The sequence below is a fragment of the Topomyia yanbarensis genome, chromosome 2 (assembly GCF_030247195.1).
Source record: "Topomyia yanbarensis strain Yona2022 chromosome 2, ASM3024719v1, whole genome shotgun sequence".
Classification (NCBI taxonomy): Eukaryota; Metazoa; Arthropoda; class Insecta; order Diptera; family Culicidae; genus Topomyia; species Topomyia yanbarensis.
In genome coordinates, this window is record NC_080671.1 from 13,959,450 (window position 1) to 13,972,098 (window position 12,649).

General features: G+C 38.7%; 1 protein-coding gene across 1 annotated transcript in view; it reads left to right on the plus strand.

Annotated features, from left to right (window-relative positions):
• Nucleotides 1-12,649, plus strand: part of LOC131678706 (coiled-coil domain-containing protein 85C-like) — a 157,729-nt gene that overhangs the window by 49,330 nt on the left and 95,750 nt on the right. Inside the window, exon 2 of the mRNA XM_058958974.1 lies at nt 10,089-10,135. The gene's annotated coding sequence lies outside the window, so the exon portion shown is untranslated. The remainder of the gene's footprint in view (nt 1-10,088; nt 10,136-12,649) is intronic.

Consider the following 12,649-nt stretch of genomic DNA (forward strand, 5'->3'; position numbering starts at 1 on the left):
CAAGAGCAGTGGTAACTTGAAATTTCTAACTCAATTATTTTAAAATATCGTTTTTTCAAAAATGGTATTTTCGCGATCACGATTGCCGAAAAACCACTCAACCGATGTTCTTCATTTTTTCAATGATTCCTAATTAGTTTTTCTCGTGCCTTAACGATTTCTTTTTTACGCATAAATTTTTGTTTCATAGATAAGAATTTGTTAACACAGAGCTTAAAACATTGATTTTTTAGGGAAAACGTTCCCGAATGCAGGAAAAATTTATTATTTATTCAACTAATCGTTAAGATACGAGGAATACTCATATTTTAGTGGAATTTTTGTGAGCTTTGGGATTTTAATTGATCTATTGGTTTTCAATTGTGATCACCACTAGCCTCTTAAATAAAAAGGGTTTTCGGGGAAAAAGCCATAACTCCGCCAATTATCTATATATTTTTATAAACTAATGGTTGTTTTTTTCACTGAAAAATGTACTACCAAAATATTGTAACTTTGATGTAATAAAATCAACTTTTTTGAAATTTTTCTCGCAAAAAAGTATGCAATCATGTAAACATTTTACAAATGAATTTGATTCCAAATAGGATTTCGAAAAAAAAAATTCTCACGTGAACCACTTGGAATGAGTTGAAATATATTTTAAACTTTTCAAACGAGAAATCTGAGGAGATTAGCAAACGCAATGTAAAATTGTTGATGTATGGAAATACATATTATAGTCATCTGAAGAAGGAACCGAGTTAAATTGGAACATAGGTATTTGTTTTACTTATATAGCGCCCATAAAACCTCAAATGCATGCCAACAACGTTAAAGTTTTTATGGTATTTGCTCAAAAGAGTGTCCGCCAATTTTTTTTAATATTGTTTATTGTCGCATTCTGTCAAGTTAGTGTAAACAAAAACAAAACTTCCAGCAATCGTTTCGTGAATCCCTATAAAAATCTTTTTGATCCTTTGTGAAACAAGGAAGAATACTGAAAATTATCGCAGTTACAACATGGACAACGGTCTTCGGTGAATAGAGACAGACTGTACATCAAACCATGTTGGGACAGTAAATCAATCGTTGAAATAGATGATAATGACTGGGTTTGAAAATTCGTCTGTTAATGTACAACACTTGGTATTGCCAAGATTGATACCGGCGCCGGTTAGTCATAAACATGTCTACGTAGCAAAAATATGGAAGCAATGTTAGTCCAACACTTGCTCCACGATCAGATACCCCTTGTAGTTAGGAATCGTAATTCTCACAAACTCACGCGAAAAGGAGCTTATCCGATGACCAACTTTTCCGGGATAAGTGAAGTCGCAAAACTCTCCATTTTTACAAAAAGCGCGAGAATAATTTTCCTGGAGAAAATTGCACTGATTATTTTCGTGGAAATAAAATAGTGTTAAAGTGCCAAGAAAACTGACAGCAAAACACTTGTTTCCTTTTTTTATTTCGACTATGTTAGTCACATTTTCTTTTTTACGTTTTAACGACATTCAATTAGCTAGAGATTACTGGGTAGGGAAAGTTATGAAACTTAGAGCCATAGTACTCAAGTGAGAGCAAGGATGTGAAGTAAACAGATCGGAAAACTAGAAGTGGCAGGGTCATTAGAACAGGCTTAATATCGTGCGGGCTTAATTTTTGCTTTCGGATAATGAGGGTCGAGCTTAGGCAGAATAACTACGAATCACCCGAGTTCACTATCATGTGTCCTTGATAAAGGTAGACGTATCTATCTTTACCGTGACAACCGGCTTAAGCCCGCACGATATTAAGCCTGTTCTAATGACCCTGCCACTTCTAGTTTTCCGATCTGTTTACTTCACATCCTTGCTCTCACTTGAGTACTATGGCTCTAAGTTTCATAACTTTCCCTACCCAGTAATCTCTAGCTAATTGAATGTCGTTAAAATGCAAAACACTTGTTTTGACATGTTTTAGATGAGCGCCAGCGAGAAAGCGAGCGCAAAAGGTATACCGTGATATACTCATTATTTTCATTCTCATCTACATTATATAATGTCGATTTCAATGAATTCAGCACTTTAGCTAACTTGGAACCGAACCACTGCGATTTTTGCTTCTTTTTAGTTTCTTTTTCCCCACATTCAGTTCTACTTTTAGGTAAGAAAGTGGGCCTTCAAAATAGGCACGGCCCCGGTCCAGTCGCTTCCCTTGACCCCCTCTCTCGTCGAGCTTCCAACTATATGCCTCAAGGTATCAATCCTTCTGCGTTTGTTCTCAACCATGCGAATATATTTCTAATTTTAGGTACTTCTAATTCTTGGTGTCTTTGAGATATATTCAGTACAAGTTAAGCCCTTGCTTTTGGCATTGGCATATCAATGCTTAACTCACCTTGTAGTGAAATCTGAAATCTACATTTTCAGAAATTTTCATAGTTAATTCGGTGTCTTTGGTAAAGTTTTATAAAACAACTTTGCTGAAGACACTAGGTGTCTTTTCCTCCTATTTGTTGAAATATGGAATATTTTTCGTGGGAAAGAACAAAAACCTCTTCATAATTATTCACTTCGAACATCTACTGATTTGAAACGATATCTAAGTGTATGTGCACCGACGAACCAGTTTTTTTACAATGCTACGAAATATTGAAGTTTTCAATAAATCACATTTTATCGATTCTATTCAACTAGTGTCTTCAGCAAAGTTTTTAAAATGATATTTTCTAAAACTTTGCAAAAGGTACTGATCCTGAACCCAGGATGCAGCGGGACGTATACGTCCCATGTACTTCTCCTTAGTTTTATTGGATTTCTAGTTAGCGTTCTTTCTTCTAATCAACTCTTAGGGATGTAAGGAGTACAACTAGCACAAAAAATTATGTGAATTTGTTAATGACTTATTACTTATAAACAATTAAAACTCAAAAATCTCGTTTTTTACAATATATTCGGTTGAATCAATATTTTTTATATTCATCAGGGGTCGCTACAGGTTCATTTTCGACAAAAAAAAGCTTCGATTATTTTTAACTCTGGCAACGACGCTTTTCTGTTACTGGTGTGTAGAATTAACGAAGCGACGCGTGTAAAATTTGTGGTGTTTGCATATTAGTGTTTGAGATCACGTTTATACATTCGTAAGTGCTACTTACTAAATCGCCGGTACGTTCTTATTATTGCGAAATCGTGGACGTAGGTACGGGTTGTATTATCGCGAAAAACTCGAGCGTTTGTATTTTATTGCGTGCGATCATTTTATCTCGTGGGAGTTTGCTAGCCACGCATGCGAGCACGTTTAAAATTTAGAGTGTGCTTACTCGTTTCTGTAGTCTTGTGTCTATCTACATATTCCCGTGTGCCTCGAGTATCGCCGAGAAAGAAACAGCAACCGGGGGTGGGCGTAGCGTATTGGTAAATCGATTGCCTTGTACGCAGCGCACCTGGGTTCGAGTCCCGATCCTGCACTTGGGGTTAGAAATTTTTCATAGTAGATTTTTCAAACCCGAAGAGGAGAATGACCTTAAGGTTAAAACCTCTATAATCGAAATAAAAAAAAACAAGAAAACAAGAGTTAGTTATTAATTCCGTAAAAGGTAGCGAGACGTACGACTCATATACTTTAATATATTAGAGAAAGACATTAGATATTAGATATTATGAATATAGGGGCGTATTGTAATCAACAGCTTGAAGCAACATTCTGTTAAAGATTGAATGTCTTTTCAATAGACCGGTATATTTATCGACACGTGCTATTATATTTCAGTTATAATATCCCGGTATTTTTTCCTCGACGCGAATTTTCAAAATTCTCCAGACGATTGGCGGAAATAAATGTCTCTTATATTGACGAGATACGAGATACACAAGAAAAAGAATCTCTTGACTCCGCCAACTTACCCCAAACGCCAACTAACCCCGGACTGTCCTAATTATATCGCGAGTTTTGCATTTTGGCAATAGGGTGTCTTTGAGAAAGTTCCAGTATAGGTAAAGCCCCGGCTCTTGGCGTTGACATATCAATGATTATTTGATATCAACTTTGCAGTGTTTTAGTGGGCGACATTTCCCGTCTCGTCTGAAAATTATAGTAAATGATTCTGACAGGAAGCTCTTTTGAAAATCCGGTTCTACGTTCTCAAAAAACCACTTTGTATTGTCAAAACACCATATACGTTTGGAATTTGACTTTTACTAGACGCAAAAAATACACTTCCTGAGAACTTCTTTCGCAGATGTTTTGGGCCAAGGTAACCAAGCATGTGTAAAGACACATCAAATTCGTTTGCAATCTGAAACCGGTAGGCAATGTAGCAGTGACTTCAATATTATTCAATTCCAATTTGCTCGGCGTCAATGTGTGCGCGTAGACATAAAATCTAACTTTTATTCATTGTTTTTCGCGGGTAAAGGAGGATAGCTATGAAAATTTTGAGTTACAACTGCATCATTTTGTAACCTGATATTGCTGCTGCCCCATGGAAAAGTATAGAATTGGGCATAGTGATTTAACACGCATAATTGTACAAATGATTTTTGATTTATTTTATTCATTTCTATTAATCCTCTGAGCCCATTTATGACACGTTATACATATTTGGTCATTAATATGCACTTATGACACACGTGATTTACATTTCAATTAAAAACTCTTAATATAGTTAACCGATCTTTGTATAAATCTAAAAATTACTACAGAAAGTATAGAATCTTTTATTGTCTTCTCCGAAATGTTTCTAACCCCTTGGCATGATACTGTACCTTGATGTGGTCCGGGGGCTTTTCCACCAAAGCAGTATTACAGTGATTATATCACAGAAACTTGGGATACGATTAATTTCTTTTTAGTTAAGCTACATTGTGATCAATTTTAGTACTTAACTTGGCAACCTTTATTATCCACTGCCATGGTCAAATAATATACAATGTGGGTTTAGGGCCCAATTCTCTCTGCAGGCACCCTTCTTTTCTTGCTATATTTTCAATTAGATCCATGCTAACACTCACTAACACAAATTGCTTATTCTCTCATATACACTAACAATCTCTCATTCCAAACTTACAAACGTGGCCTAAGCGATAACACAAACCTGGTCACAAATACGAACGCCCGCGATCTCGCCAATATTCAAACACCCCGATTGATTAGGTGAACGTTTGAACTTAAGAACCTAAGCTCACGCAATCATGAATCGGTCACCTCCGGAAGTCTCCGCCCTTGATCCTAGCAGCCCAAATTCATGCCTTTAGTTGGACCAATAGAAATAAAACTAGACAAGACGTCCACGCGCGATCATTGAAGAATACGCGAACATGCGAATGGCCACACGATTATAAAAATAATGTGTCCACGAGAAGTTACATACATACTAGCACACGCGACAAAAACGTCCACATACAAACGCTTGAGTCCTTCGCGATCATCCACGCACGAACACACCCACGATCTCATAAAAAGTATAACACCCCGGTGATTAAGTGAATGGTTTAGCACTTATAAATTAACAATCCCGGTCTCGAGAGTGAACCTCCAAATGCCTGTGTTCACGCGATCATGAATCGGTTTCGTCCGGAATCCCCTATTCTCGGCCCTAGTAGCATAAGTCCAATGCTTTCAGGTGGACCAATCAAAAATATAATGCTCATATCCACTAAACTACATAAAATCGAATGTATACACACAAAGTCACATACACGCGACAAACAAATATAAAAATGCTTGAGCCCTTCGCGACCATCCACGCAACCTATACTCGCACTCTTCCAGACATTATAACATCCCGGTGATAATATGAACGTCTCAGCACTTGTAATCACTCAAACGCAGTCTCAAGCGTGAACCTACAGTCCCCCGCACTCGCGCATTCATGAATCGTTCACGTCCGGAAGTCTCTATCCTCCATCCCAGAAGTCTAGGTCCACGCCTTAATTGAATCAAATAACTCCACAGCTCCAGTAGGACAACTCTCAAAAAAAAAAATCGTAATATTATTAATACTCAATAACAATACTAACTCTTCTCTTTATTTTATTTTTATTTATTTTCGGTCTCATGCGTTTTATTCTTGTGATGACCTTCTCGAGCTCATACATCCAAGAAGAGCAACATTGCTGCCAACAATGATTCTTCTCTGCCATCAGACGTCGCCAGGTTTTAGAACAATGGAGATGAGTATGAGAATAATACTTGATGGAATCAGATAAGTAGGAATGATCAACAAACTGCAAGTAGTATATAACGAATTTCTTATTTTGACGTATAAATTATTATTCGTATTAGAATATTATTTACAGGCTCCACACATATCTCAACATACACAAATAAACAAATGCTTGACAGGTGACTAGGCCAAATGCATTCACTCGTAGGATCTATCATTTCGATGATCGCCTCGATTCTACGAAACCAGTGCACAAGTAAGCTGACATAAGCTAGTCTCATTTGGTGAATGCATGTAACCTGGAAACCCCAGACACGACACGACGAGACTGACAGACTGGACTCGACGAGGCCTAGTTCAGAGTTTTCGGGCATTCTGCAATGCACGGTTAGTGACCTAATAAAAGAAACATTCGGCATGTTATTTTTCCTTTTATTACTATATCTTAAGTTAGGTTCATACTCATACTCACTAACACAATCAATAGCATATTCTCCAATATACACTCACATCCAAAGCGCACAAACGCCCCTAACTTTCGCGATAACACAAACCTGGTCAAAAACGCGAATTTACATTACAATTTCAATCAACACACACCTACGCTCGCAATTTCGCCAACATTAAAACACCCCCTTACTTAAGTGAACTTTTCAGCACCTATAAATTTACAACCGCGGTCTCAAGCATTAACCCACCACTCGCGCGATCATAGACCAGCTACGTTCGGAATTTTCTACTCTCGACTCATGCCTTCAGTTGGACCAATCAAGAATGATGCAATGAATGATGCATATTCACCAAACAACACGTTCCTCTACCATACACTAAAAATTAATTATCATATTCACGGTCCGCGCGCGATCGTTCAAGAATACACGTGAATATTCGAATGGCCACACGAATCTAAAATCGAATTTATGCACGCAAAGTTAGAGACACGCTAGCATTCAAATGCTCGAGCCTTTGGCGATCACACTATTACACAATTAGTAAACGCCCATGTTAACCCAGACAGATATGCACTCCTGGACTCGAACGATAAAAACCACACCTTCCACGCATACATCACCCAGGACTGAACATTAGATTCATACACACAAAGCAACAAGTAATAATTGCAGGTATTCGTCTGGCAACCGGGGGAAGTACATCTCAAACGCAGAACTTACCATTTCAATGATGGCCTTGGATCTGCGTTGCCTGTGTTCAAGGCACCAAAGCTTTGTCCGTCAGGTCAAGGATGTATGAAACCCGCTAGCCACCACCCTCGGCCCTAGCTGCCCATAAAGGGATAAAAAAAAAGAAAGTATAGAATCTTTTATTGTCTTCTCCGAAATGTTTCTAACATTTATAAATTGCAAGACATCTAATTCTAAACTCGCAAAGTGCTAAATGGTGTTTGTGATAAGATAGCACACCAGCGATGATATTTTCATGTTCCTTTCTAATAAAATTTGGATGTTTTTATAGAGAAAAGACATCTCAAAAGCCGAAACGTCGGACTATAAGTAGCCCTTGTTTCGATTGATAGAACTCAGACAGTTGATTTCATATTTTGAATCCCAATCGTAATCTACATAATTCATGCATAACATTTTGAATTCACAAATTATTCACGAGCAAATAACATAACTACGTGGATTTTGCGAATGAAGAAAACCAGATCAAGAACAAGATGTAAAGAATCATAAATCAGTTCACGTCGCATTATCGAACCGCAAACAATGTTCCTAAATCTATGGATAAAATCACGAATCAACATTTGATTTATTAATTATATTCATTGTGTTAACGGGTGGAAAACGAATTGGTAATAAGATATCGTAACAAGTCTCGTTACAAAGTGACTGTTTGATGGAAGACAAATTGGACTCAGCTACAAATATATATGATTTTTGTTCACGATCCGGTATTCGTAACGTAAAAACGTGATAGTTCCAGAATTAATGACAAGTTTGTTAACAGATTTGTGTACAATTTTTTTCCGTGTGTGTGTGCGCGCTAAATAATAGTATTCGACATGGTACTCTTTTATCACGGAAATTCTAAGAAGGTGATAAATGTACAGAAATAAATATTTTCATTGGCCTGATCTTACGATGATCCCATCTCTTTTCATCTAACATCTGCGAATTTTTGCAGTTAACCTTTCGGTAGTCGCGCTAGTTCCCTGAGTGCACTACGATCCGGAACTCTAACGTCATTGAGCATATATGAAGTACAACGAGGGCATTCAGCTGAATTAATTTGTCACGCATAAGTTCGTTCATATACAAACAATCCATTTGTTTTGAATTACCTAGCTGATTCCGTACACACTTTTCCTCCGTGTAGTGAAATGGATAATTTGAAGACGGATGTATTACACATTCGAAGCAATCTTCAGGTGATGAATGTATCTCTTGTTAAAGGTACGGTATCGAATCCAATCCATTCCACTTACCACACGTATTGCGCAAAACAATCAGTTAATTGCGCCTGGCAAGTACCTTCCATCTGTTTCGTTACACACGAATCTAGCGTAACAGTGAAATGCTATCCAATCAAACTGTAGCTCAATTCAGGTGGTGCCTTATTGCATGAGTTCAATTGTGAAATGATGGCTGGATTATGTAATCCCAATCGGTAGTCCATCGAACTAGGTGACCGAAGCTTTCCTTGTCATTTAATTTCTCTATCGATGAATTTACAATTATGACGACATCTGGTGGAATCCGATTTCTCGAAATCGACAAAACTAATCGAATCGAAGCAGAAATACCATAAAGATCGCAGCTATGCAAAGTACCCTCGAGAAAGAGAAATCGGCGGTTAGGAAATCTCTATTACCACTACCGTTAAGATGACACAACTCGGCGGTCCCCGAACTCCGCTCGAATGGTTGCTCAACGTCAACATCCACTGCCCATTTTCAAAACAAATCTCGCGATCTCTGATCGCCGTTTTATACAGTCCGGTTGGAAAGGCGCGACGTGACCGGGGGCGATGCAGGTACCACGTGTTGTTCCTCAATGACCGCTTCCATCCACCAAAATGAGCTACGGCGGGAAGCGGGGATTTCTTTTCTCATAAGACCCGCTCTCTAGTTCACAAGTTCAGACCGAGATGCGGCTGCCGCTGCTAAAGTGCCATCATCGCCGGCAGGGGTTCGAAGTGGATAGTTTTTTTGCTCTTCTGTTCCGTATAACTGTGGCTCCTCGGCTGGCTGCTGGCTCTGGCGGTTGATGTGACGAGAGAGGATGACGGTTTCCTCTTGTAGCGAAGTCCACCCGAAAAGCGACCCAAGAGTTCGCGTTATCGCTTCCGCGCGGTCGTGATCATCTATCATGATTGCAATAATTTTCCGTCCGTTGGTTTTCTTGCTGTCTTCGCGCGAGTCTGTTCTATCATCGCAGGGATACCGCTTCTCGTTGTTGCCAGCTGCTGGCACAGGGATGTTTCATGTTTGATGCTGACGGTTGGAGTTCTGGGCTCAACGAGGTTGATGATGACGATGTTGATAGCCCGCAGAACAAACACACAGTACATTTGTGGATTACTTCTGTCGGTTCCTGTTTTAAATTAATGATCATGAAGTGTAAAATTGATAACAACTATACATTAGGACCGTTGGGGTATAATATTTAGACAGAAAAAAATATGAGGAAGATTAAGTAAATGGTCTGTGCGAGTGGTAAGTCTGTGTTTGTGTTTTCCTCTCTAAGTAGTAAAAAATATAATTTATCATTGAATCCGTGGAGTATAAATCAATACAACGAAACGGGGTCTTTGTTGACAGTTTTCATTCCAAAGTTTGAGTTATCTTTCCTGGTTGTGGTTCGAATCGATGACGATTGGTTTATGAGACCATTTTCTAACCTCGATACTGTAGAGCCAGTTGTTAGTTCTTGTTTATATGTTTCTAATGTCATAAACATATTTAATCTAAGCAGTTTTTTTTCTCATCTCTTTCTAGGTGTACGTTATCTTTGAAAAATAATCTTCTGTCAAAGTCGAAACCAGGTTTGTAAACTGTAAAATATACCATTTCACCCGTTCTTACTAATGAATACGTCCTTGATGCTAGACTTATGAACATTGATAAACTGCGATATTAGCTGATGTAACATATCCGGTTCATCGGCGAGCCGGATATCGATCGCTTCGTTTATAGCTTTGCCTATTGCATTGAACTGTCTTATGTTTTTTATGTGGTCCTGTGTCTGTCTCTTTATAATGGGTTTTAGGTTAATAACTCCGATCCTATCGCACTAATTACGTAACATATAACAGTAGGCCTGTGATTCCTCATTTATCTAAACAAAACTTATCGGGTGGAAGCTATAAGTCGAAATGTAATCACATGGGCAAGTAATTACCACCGCAAAGATCCCATTAACCTGTGCTCACCGGTGAGGACCAGTAATTAATCTTTTTATGGGAAACTCGGCCGATAAAAGTGAATATCTTCAGCTTTATTATGATATTTAATGTTTCCCGCTCGAAAAATGAAAGCCTTCTCACGTGGAAGCAACGAAAAAAATAAACGTTTAGTGCAGTCCAGCATGTGATGATGGCCGGTTGATTATGCAATGCGACCACCGGTCCCTTGTGCTTATCGAGATGCCCGCGTTTTCCATCATCATCATCATCGCGGCTTTTGTTGTGCCCCTGCTCTGTAATCTTTTCGTTGCCAATTATTTCTACCCGTTCGGATCAGCAGTGGTCATTAAGATATTTTCCATGAAGATTTTCGCGTGACGTTGTTGAAAATAGTTTCCAACAGTTTTACATGATACAGAGAAAAAAAAATGGGTTGTTCAAAATAAGAAAAAATAAACAAATAAATTCAGTGCATTAATTAAACAAACGATTGATAACTATTTGCAATTTGAAGAATATGTGAGGGTGCTAGCATCATCAGTCGTACTATTATGCTACGAGCATGTCAGATAGGGTTCCTAGTACTAGATTACATTTTATTTATTTGAAGTCGTACCTTTAACCTATTGTCATTCGGGACCAAGGTTCCTAGTACTGACCGTTTTTGCCGCGAACAAGTGTCTCAGTACTGAAGCCCTCAGTACCGATAGAATACTAATTATTGAATACCTTTTTCTCAAAAAGGTGAGAAACACTCCTAAGCTAAATTAAATTTTCAAGATCATGATTTTATTGATCTACTGTACATGCATACTGTACATGCATTACATACCTCCCAAATAACTATTCCGCTGCTTCTATCGTGGACACTAAAAAATTGTGCGAGGCAGTAGATGACCTGAACGCAGTCGTGTCTAATCTCTCCAACCGCATTGCGACACATTTTCCGGCTATTTCTGGTTCGGTAGCTCAAAGGGCGACTTCCGACTACCCACTCCATAAAGAAATCGCGAGAATTACGCTAAAATTCGCGCCACTGCAGCCGCTCTCTGTGGTACTCGAGAAATTGAGCGGGAAATCAGAACAGTTGCTGATGAACGGGAACAGTTCTGGGTCTACCTCAGCCGCCTCGATCCGAGCCATACAGTGGATGATATCGTCGCCATGACATAAGAATGCCTGGGAATAAGCAATACACCCAAAGGATGCTGATCTGACAAAGCTCAATTTTGTTTCCTTCCGAGTCGAGCTTCCGATAGAACTGAAGGACGTGGCACTCAGAGCGTCTACTTGGCCAACTGGAGTGTTGGTTCGCGAATTCAACTTCGACCAGCGAAGACAGGATAGATTTCGTCAATAGGCTACATCGGACTCCGGGATGCACCACCGCTTATACTATGGAAGCCATCAATAGGGTTTTGGTACCGGTAATACCGGTACCGAAAAACCCGGGAATACCGATCCATTTTTGGTACCGTAATACCGGTACTGAACAAAAGCCAGTACCGGTATTTTCGGTACTATACAATTTTTTATGACAAATATCGGTCTGCCAGATAACGTTTAATTATATTAATTTGCCTTCTAGATAAATCGTTGAGATGACACCTTTGTGTGGGAATGAGGTCATCATAATAATTCTAGAAGTTAAAGTTTTATTAGCGACATTCTGATTGGTTTGCTCTTAAACCTTTATCTATAAAAGAACGAACAGCGATTTAGTAGCTAACAGTTTTAGACTTGGTGAACCGCTTCAAATGGGGCGATTTGTAATTATTGGTGATCGGAAAATTCAGCAAAACTCCATAGTTTACAGGAAAGCAAGGAGCCTATGCATTAGAGAATAGTAGGCAAAGACATAAAGGTCGAAACCAATTTTCAGAAAAGCAAGAAAGGAAATGCGATTGACCTGCTCGGGTTTATTGCCATTCTCGCTTTGATTCACTGTTGTTGATAGGGTTTCATACATTTACCATCTGTTCAAGTCGACGAAAGTCGCACCACTTAGCAGTAATTGATTTCAAAGTGGTCTAGATTTCGAAATAAAAGAAGGTGCCCTATACAAAAAATATCCTCTGTGAAATGAGTCTTGCCATTCCGAAACAATTAAAAACAATAAACATGTTTTTTTGATCAGCACAAATCAATCATCTG